Here is a 10,000-nt window from a genome sequence, read left to right on the forward strand (position 1 = left end):
TGTCTCAGTACCCCTACAACAGTCCTGTCTGTCTCAGTACCTCTACAACAGTCCTGTCTGTCTCAGTACCTCTACAACAGTCCTGTCTGTCTCAGTACCTCTACAACAGTCCTGTCTGTCTCAGTACCTCTACAACAGTCCTGTCTCAGTACCTCTACAACAGTCCTGTCTGTCTCAGTACCTCTACAACAGTCCTGTCTGTCTCAGTACACCTACAACAGTCCTGTCTGTCTCAGTACCTCTACAACAGTCCTGTCTGTCTCAGTACCTCTACAACAGTCCTGTCTCAGTACCTCTACAACAGTCCTGTCTGTCTCAGTACCTCTACAACAGTCCTGTCTGTCTCAGTACCTCTACAACAGTCCTGTCTCAGTACCTCTACAACAGTCCTGTCTGTCTCAGTACCTCTACAACAGTCCTGTCTGTCTCAGTACCTCTACAACAGTCCTGTCTGTCTCAGTACCTCTACAACAGTCCTGTCTGTCTCAGTACCTCTACAACAGTCCTGTCTGTCTCAGTACCTCTACAACAGTCCTGTCTGTCTCAGTACCTCTACAACAGTCCTGTCTGTCTCAGTACCTCTGTAACAGTCCTGTCTGTCTCAGTACCTCTACAACAGTCCTGTCTGTCTCAGTACCTCTACAACAGTCCTGTCTGTCTCAGTACCTCTACAACAGTCCTGTCTGTCTCCGTACCTCTACAACAGTCCTGTCTGTCTCAGTACCTCTACAACAGTCCTGTCTCAGTACCTCTACAACAGTCCTGTCTCCGTACCTCTACAACAGTCCTGTCTCAGTACCTCTACAACAGTCCTGTCTGTCTCAGTACCTCTACAACAGTCCTGTCTGTCTCAGTACCCCTACAACAGTCCTGTCTGTCTCAGTACCTCTACAACAGTCCTGTCTGTCTCAGTACCTCTACAACAGTCCTGTCTGTCTCAGTACCTCTACAACAGTCCTGTCTGTCTCAGTACCTCTACAACAGTCCTGTCTGTCTCAGTACCTCTACAACAGTCCTGTCTGTCTCAGTACCTCTACAACAGTCCTGTCTGTCTCCGTACCTCTACAACAGTCCTGTCTGTCTCAGTACCTCTACAACAGTCCTGTCTGTCTCAGTACCTCTACAACAGTCCTGTCTGTCTCAGTACCTCTACAACAGTCCTGTCTGTCTCAGTACCTCTACAATAGTCCTGTCTGTCTCAGTACCTCTACAACAGTCCTGTCTGTCTCAGTACCTCTACAACAGTCCTGTCTGTCTCAGTACCTCTACAACAGTCCTGTCTGTCTCCGTACCTCTACAACAGTCCTGTCTGTCTCCGTACCTCTACAACAGTCCTGTCTGTCTCAGTACCTCTACAACAGTCCTGTCTGTCTCAGTACCCCTACAACAGTCCTGTCTGTCTCAGTACCTCTACAACAGTCCTGTCTGTCTCAGTACCTCTACAACAGTCCTGTCTGTCTCAGTACCTCTACAACAGTCCTGTCTGTCTCAGTACCTCTACAACAGTCCTGTCTGTCTCAGTACCTCTACAACAGTCCTGTCTGTCTCAGTACCTCTACAACAGTCCTGTCTGTCTCAGTACCTCTACAACAGTCCTGTCTGTCTCAGTACCTCTACAACAGTCCTGTCTGTCTCAGTACCTCTACAACAGTCCTGTCTGTCTCAGTACCTCTACAACAGTCCTGTCTGTCTCAGTACCTCTACAACAGTCCTGTCTGTCTCAGTACCTCTACAACAGTCCTGTCTGTCTCAGTACCCCTACAACAGTCCTGTCTGTCTCAGTACCTCTACAACAGTCCTGTCTGTCTCAGTACCTCTACAACAGTCCTGTCTCAGTACCTCTACAACAGTCCTGTCTGTCTCAGTACCTCTACAACAGTCCTGTCTGTCTCAGTACCTCTACAACAGTCCTGTCTGTCTCAGTACCTCTACAACAGTCCTGTCTGTCTCAGTACCCCTACAACAGTCCTGTCTGTCTCAGTACCTCTACAACAGTCCTGTCTGTCTCAGTACCTCTACAACAGTCCTGTCTGTCTCAGTACCTCTACAACAGTCCTGTCTGTCTCAGTACCTCTACAACAGTCCTGTCTGTCTCAGTACCTCTACAACAGTCCTGTCTGTCTCAGTACCTCTACAACAGTCCTGTCTGTCTCAGTACCTCTACAACAGTCCTGTCTGTCTCAGTACCTCTACAACAGTCCTGTCTGTCTCAGTACCTCTACAACAGTCCTGTCTGTCTCAGTACCTCTACAACAGTCCTGTCTGTCTCAGTACCTCTGCAACAGTCCTGTCTGTCTCAGTACCTCTGCAACAGTCCTGTCTGTCTCAGTACCTCTACAACAGTCCTGTCTCAGTACCCCTACAACAGTCCTGTCTGTCTCAGTACCTCTACAACAGTCCTGTCTGTCTCAGTACCTCTACAACAGTCCTGTCTGTCTCAGTACCCCTACAACAGTCCTGTCTGTCTCAGTACCTCTACAACAGTCCTGTCTGTCTCAGTACCTCTACAACAGTCCTGTCTGTCTCAGTACCTCTACAACAGTCCTGTCTGTCTCAGTACCTCTACAACAGTCCTGTCTGTCTCAGTACCTCTACAACAGTCCTGTCTGTCTCAGTACCTCTACAACAGTCCTGTCTGTCTCAGTACCTCTACAACAGTCCTGTCTCAGTACCTCTACAACAGTCCTGTCTGTCTCAGTACCTCTACAACAGTCCTGTCTGTCTCAGTACACCTACAACAGTCCTGTCTGTCTCAGTACCTCTACAACAGTCCTGTCTGTCTCAGTACCTCTACAACAGTCCTGTCTCAGTACCTCTACAACAGTCCTGTCTGTCTCAGTACCTCTACAACAGTCCTGTCTGTCTCAGTACCTCTACAACAGTCCTGTCTGTCTCAGTACCTCTACAACAGTCCTGTCTGTCTCAGTACCTCTACAACAGTCCTGTCTGTCTCAGTACCTCTACAACAGTCCTGTCTGTCTCAGTACCTCTACAACAGTCCTGTCTGTCTCAGTACCTCTACAACAGTCCTGTCTGTCTCAGTACCTCTACAACAGTCCTGTCTCAGTACCTCTACAACAGTCCTGTCTCAGTACCTCTACAACAGTCCTGTCTCAGTACCTCTACAACAGTCCTGTCTGTCTCAGTACCTCTACAACAGTCCTGTCTGTCTCAGTACCTCTACAACAGTCCTGTCTGTCTCAGTACCTCTACAACAGTCCTGTCTGTCTCAGTACCTCTACAACAGTCCTGTCTCAGTACCCCTACAACAGTCCTGTCTGTCTCAGTACCTCTACAACAGTCCTGTCTGTCTCAGTACCTCTACAACAGTCCTGTCTGTCTCAGTACCCCTACAACAGTCCTGTCTGTCTCAGTACCTCTACAACAGTCCTGTCTGTCTCAGTACCTCTACAACAGTCCTGTCTGTCTCAGTACCTCTACAACAGTCCTGTCTGTCTCAGTACCTCTACAACAGTCCTGTCTGTCTCCGTACACCTACAACAGTCCTGTCTGTCTCAGTACACCTACAACAGTCCTGTCTGTCTCAGTACACCTACAACAGTCCTGTCTGTCTCAGTACCTCTACAACAGTCCTGTCTGTCTCAGTACCTCTACAACAGTCCTGTCTGTCTCAGTACCTCTACAACAGTCCTGTCTGTCTCAGTACCTCTACAACAGTCCTGTCTCAGTACCTCTACAACAGTCCTGTCTCAGTACCTCTACAACAGTCCTGTCTGTCTCAGTACCTCTACAACAGTCCTGTCTGTCTCAGTACCTCTACAACAGTCCTGTCTGTCTCAGTACCTCTACAACAGTCCTGTCTGTCTCAGTACCTCTACAACAGTCCTGTCTCAGTACCTCTACAACAGTCCTGTCTCAGTACCTCTACAACAGTCCTGTCTCAGTACCTCTACAACAGTCCTGTCTCAGTACCTCTACAACAGTCCTGTCTGTCTCAGTACCTCTACAACAGTCCTGTCTGTCTCAGTACCTCTACAACAGTCCTGTCTGTCTCAGTACCTCTACAACAGTCCTGTCTGTCTCAGTACCTCTACAACAGTCCTGTCTGTCTCAGTACCTCTACAACAGTCCTGTCTGTCTCAGTACCTCTACAACAGTCCTGTCTGTCTCAGTACCTCTACAACAGTCCTGTCTCAGTACCTCTACAACAGTCCTGTCTGTCTCAGTACCTCTACAACAGTCCTGTCTGTCTCAGTACACCTACAACAGTCCTGTCTGTCTCAGTACCTCTACAACAGTCCTGTCTGTCTCAGTACCTCTACAACAGTCCTGTCTCAGTACCTCTACAACAGTCCTGTCTGTCTCAGTACCTCTACAACAGTCCTGTCTGTCTCAGTACCTCTACAACAGTCCTGTCTGTCTCAGTACCTCTACAACAGTCCTGTCTGTCTCAGTACCTCTACAACAGTCCTGTCTGTCTCAGTACCTCTACAACAGTCCTGTCTGTCTCAGTACCTCTACAACAGTCCTGTCTGTCTCAGTACCTCTACAACAGTCCTGTCTGTCTCAGTACCTCTACAACAGTCCTGTCTCAGTACCTCTACAACAGTCCTGTCTCAGTACCTCTACAACAGTCCTGTCTCAGTACCTCTACAACAGTCCTGTCTGTCTCAGTACCTCTACAACAGTCCTGTCTGTCTCAGTACCTCTACAACAGTCCTGTCTGTCTCAGTACCTCTACAACAGTCCTGTCTGTCTCAGTACCTCTACAACAGTCCTGTCTCAGTACCCCTACAACAGTCCTGTCTGTCTCAGTACCTCTACAACAGTCCTGTCTGTCTCAGTACCTCTACAACAGTCCTGTCTGTCTCAGTACCCCTACAACAGTCCTGTCTGTCTCAGTACCTCTACAACAGTCCTGTCTGTCTCAGTACCTCTACAACAGTCCTGTCTGTCTCAGTACCTCTACAACAGTCCTGTCTGTCTCAGTACCTCTACAACAGTCCTGTCTGTCTCCGTACACCTACAACAGTCCTGTCTGTCTCAGTACACCTACAACAGTCCTGTCTGTCTCAGTACACCTACAACAGTCCTGTCTGTCTCAGTACCTCTACAACAGTCCTGTCTGTCTCAGTACCTCTACAACAGTCCTGTCTGTCTCAGTACCTCTACAACAGTCCTGTCTGTCTCAGTACCTCTACAACAGTCCTGTCTGTCTCAGTACCTCTACAACAGTCCTGTCTCAGTACCTCTACAACAGTCCTGTCTCAGTACCTCTACAACAGTCCTGTCTGTCTCAGTACCTCTACAACAGTCCTGTCTGTCTCAGTACCTCTACAACAGTCCTGTCTGTCTCAGTACCTCTACAACAGTCCTGTCTGTCTCAGTACCTCTACAACAGTCCTGTCTCAGTACCTCTACAACAGTCCTGTCTCAGTACCTCTACAACAGTCCTGTCTCAGTACCTCTACAACAGTCCTGTCTGTCTCAGTACCTCTACAACAGTCCTGTCTGTCTCAGTACCTCTACAACAGTCCTGTCTGTCTCAGTACCTCTACAACAGTCCTGTCTGTCTCAGTACCTCTACAACAGTCCTGTCTCAGTACCTCTACAACAGTCCTGTCTGTCTCAGTACCTCTACAACAGTCCTGTCTGTCTCAGTACCTCTACAACAGTCCTGTCTGTCTCAGTACCTCTACAACAGTCCTGTCTGTCTCAGTACCTCTACAACAGTCCTGTCTGTCTCAGTACCTCTGTAACAGTTCTGTCTGTCTCAGTACCTCTGTAACAGTCCTGTCTGTCTCAGTACCTCTACAACAGTCCTGTCTGTCTCAGTACCTCTACAACAGTCCTGTCTGTCTCAGTACCTCTACAACAGTCCTGTCTCAGTACCTCTACAACAGTCCTGTCTGTCTCAGTACCTCTACAACAGTCCTGTCTGTCTCAGTACCTCTACAACAGTCCTGTCTCAGTACCTCTACAACAGTCCTGTCTCAGTACCTCTACAACAGTCCTGTCTGTCTCAGTACCTCTACAACAGTCCTGTCTGTCTCAGTACCTCTACAACAGTCCTGTCTGTCTCAGTACCTCTACAACAGTCCTGTCTGTCTCAGTACCTCTGTAACAGTCCTGTCTGTCTCAGTACCTCTACAACAGTCCTGTCTGTCTCAGTACCTCTACAACAGTCCTGTCTCAGTACCTCTACAACAGTCCTGTCTGTCTCAGTACCTCTACAACAGTCCTGTCTGTCTCAGTACCTCTACAACAGTCCTGTCTCAGTACCTCTACAACAGTCCTGTCTGTCTCAGTACCTCTACAACAGTCCTGTCTGTCTCAGTACCTCTACAACAGTCCTGTCTGTCTCAGTACCTCTACAACAGTCCTGTCTGTCTCAGTACCTCTACAACAGTCCTGTCTCAGTACCTCTACAACAGTCCTGTCTCAGTACCTCTACAACAGTCCTGTCTGTCTCAGTACCTCTACAACAGTCCTGTCTGTCTCAGTACCTCTACAACAGTCCTGTCTGTCTCAGTACCTCTACAACAGTCCTGTCTGTCTCAGTACCTCTGTAACAGTCCTGTCTGTCTCAGTACCTCTACAACAGTCCTGTCTGTCTCAGTACCTCTGTAACAGTTCTGTCTGTCTCAGTACCTCTGTAACAGTCCTGTCTGTCTCAGTACCTCTACAACAGTCCTGTCTGTCTCAGTACCTCTACAACAGTCCTGTCTGTCTCAGTACCTCTACAACAGTCCTGTCTCAGTACCTCTACAACAGTCCTGTCTGTCTCAGTACCTCTACAACAGTCCTGTCTGTCTCAGTACCTCTACAACAGTCCTGTCTGTCTCAGTACCTCTACAACAGTCCTGTCTCAGTACCTCTACAACAGTCCTGTCTCAGTACCTCTACAACAGTCCTGTCTGTCTCAGTACCTCTACAACAGTCCTGTCTGTCTCAGTACCTCTACAACAGTCCTGTCTGTCTCAGTACCTCTACAACAGTCCTGTCTGTCTCAGTACCTCTGTAACAGTCCTGTCTGTCTCAGTACCTCTACAACAGTCCTGTCTGTCTCAGTACCTCTACAACAGTCCTGTCTCAGTACCTCTACAACAGTCCTGTCTGTCTCAGTACCTCTACAACAGTCCTGTCTGTCTCAGTACCTCTACAACAGTCCTGTCTCAGTACCTCTACAACAGTCCTGTCTGTCTCAGTACCTCTACAACAGTCCTGTCTGTCTCAGTACCTCTACAACAGTCCTGTCTGTCTCAGTACCTCTACAACAGTCCTGTCTCAGTACCTCTACAACAGTCCTGTCTGTCTCAGTACCTCTACAACAGTCCTGTCTGTCTCAGTACCTCTACAACAGTCCTGTCTCAGTACCTCTACAACAGTCCTGTCTCAGTACCTCTACAACAGTCCTGTCTGTCTCAGTACCTCTACAACAGTCCTGTCTGTCTCAGTACCTCTACAACAGTCCTGTCTGTCTCAGTACCTCTACAACAGTCCTGTCTGTCTCAGTACCTCTGTAACAGTCCTGTCTGTCTCAGTACCTCTACAACAGTCCTGTCTGTCTCAGTACCTCTACAACAGTCCTGTCTCAGTACCTCTACAACAGTCCTGTCTGTCTCAGTACCTCTACAACAGTCCTGTCTCAGTACCTCTACAACAGTCCTGTCTCAGTACCTCTACAACAGTCCTGTCTGTCTCAGTACCTCTACAACAGTCCTGTCTGTCTCAGTACCTCTACAACAGTCCTGTCTGTCTCAGTACCTCTACAACAGTCCTGTCTGTCTCAGTACCTCTACAACAGTCCTGTCTGTCTCAGTACCTCTACAACAGTCCTGTCTGTCTCAGTACCTCTACAACAGTCCTGTCTGTCTCAGTACCTCTACAACAGTCCTGTCTTTCTCAGTACCTCTACAACAGTCCTGTCTCAGTACCTCTACAACAGTCCTGTCTGTCTCAGTACCTCTACAACAGTCCTGTCTCAGTACCTCTACAACAGTCCTGTCTGTCTCAGTACCTCTACAACAGTCCGGTCTGTCTCAGTACCTCTACAACAGTCCTGTCTGTCTCAGTACCTCTACAACAGTCCTGTCTCAGTACCTCTACAACAGTCCTGTCTGTCTCAGTACCTCTACAACAGTCCTGTCTGTCTCAGTACCTCTACAACAGTCCTGTCTGTCTCAGTACCTCTACAACAGTCCTGTCTCAGTACCTCTACAACAGTCCTGTCTGTCTCAGTACCTCTACAACAGTCCTGTCTGTCTCAGTACCTCTACAACAGTCCTGTCTGTCTCAGTACCTCTACAACAGTCCTGTCTGTCTCAGTACCTCTACAACAGTCCTGTCTGTCTCAGTACCTCTGTAACAGTCCTGTCTGTCTCAGTACCTCTACAACAGTCCTGTCTGTCTCAGTACCCCTACAACAGACCTGTCTGTCTCAGTACCTCTACAACAGTCCTGTCTGTCTCAGTACCTCTACAACAGTCCTGTCTGTCTCAGTACCTCTACAACAGTCCTGTCTGTCTCAGTACCTCTACAACAGTCCTGTCTGTCTCAGTACCTCTACAACAGTCCTGTCTGTCTCAGTACCTCTACAACAGTCCTGTCTGTCTCAGTACCTCTACAACAGTCCTGTCTGTCTCAGTACCTCTACAACAGTCCTGTCTGTCTCAGTACCTCTACAACAGTCCTGTCTGTCTCAGTACCTCTACAACAGTCCTGTCTGTCTCAGTACCTCTACAACAGTCCTGTCTGTCTCAGTACCTCTACAACAGTCCTGTCTGTCTCAGTACCTCTACAACAGTCCTGTCTGTCTCAGTACCTCTACAACAGTCCTGTCTCAGTACCTCTACAACAGTCCTGTCTGTCTCAGTACCTCTACAACAGTCCTGTCTGTCTCAGTACCCCTACAACAGTCCTGTCTGTCTCAGTACCTCTACAACAGTCCTGTCTGTCTCAGTACCTCTACAACAGTCCTGTCTGTCTCAGTACCTCTACAACAGTCCTGTCTGTCTCAGTACCTCTACAACAGTCCTGTCTGTCTCAGTACCTCTACAACAGTCCTGTCTGTCTCAGTACCTCTACAACAGTCCTGTCTGTCTCAGTACCTCTACAACAGTCCTGTCTGTCTCAGTACCTCTGTAACAGTCCTGTCTGCTGTTGCCGGGCTATTAAAGGGACAGGCAGCTATTTGAGAATGGGGGTTTAATTGAAGTTTTACGGTATCTCCATTATATTCCAATCTGCTACATTGTGTTTCAGCTCACTGAATAGCCTACCAAACACCCAGTACTCTGTAACCATGGAGACGACAGACAGCAGCAGAGTTAAATGTATTTACGTCCAGTGTCCCCGTATTACCTACATAGTAGACTACTTTTGACTGAAAAGCTACTAAACACAGGGCCAGGGGGCCACTAATGATGATGTCACAGGGCCAGGGGGCCACTAATGATGATGTCACAGGGCCAGGGGGCCACTAATGATGATGTCACAGGGCCAGGGGGCCACTAATGATGATGTCACAGGGCCAGGGGGCCACCAATGATGATGTCACAGGGCCAGGGGGCCACTAATGATGATGTCACAGGGCCAGGGGGCCACCAATGATGATGTCACAAAGCCAAAGGGCCAATAATGATGATGTCACAGGGTCAGGGGGGGTCACTAAATGATGATGTCACAGGGCCAGGGGGCCACTAATGATGATGTCACAGGGCTAGGGGGTCACCAATGATTATGTCACAGGGCCAAGGGGCCACTAAAAGGTTGTCGTCACAGGGACAGGGCCACGAATGATGATGTCATGGGAAGATAGCAATACTTGACTTACCTTTCTGTACGAGTCTTCTATTGTCGGGTCATATTTCTCCACGAAAATCCCCTGAACAAACTGTACAGTCTGTAAGACACAAAAGAGAGAGAGAGACAAAAGAGAGAGAGAGACGAGATAGAGAGAAAAGAGAGAGGTGAGAGAGAGAGAGAGAGAGAGAGAAAGAGAAAAGAGAGAGACGAGAGAGAAAAGAGAGCGGTGAGA

General features: G+C 48.5%; 1 pseudogene; it reads right to left on the reverse strand.

The window, feature by feature from the left end:
* LOC135531925 (ras-related protein Rap-1b-like) overlaps positions 1 to 10,000 on the reverse strand; it is a 49,560-nt pseudogene that overhangs the window by 30,000 nt on the left and 9,560 nt on the right.

This window comes from Oncorhynchus masou, unplaced genomic scaffold (assembly GCF_036934945.1).
Source record: "Oncorhynchus masou masou isolate Uvic2021 unplaced genomic scaffold, UVic_Omas_1.1 unplaced_scaffold_1669, whole genome shotgun sequence".
Taxonomy (NCBI): domain Eukaryota; kingdom Metazoa; phylum Chordata; class Actinopteri; order Salmoniformes; family Salmonidae; genus Oncorhynchus; species Oncorhynchus masou.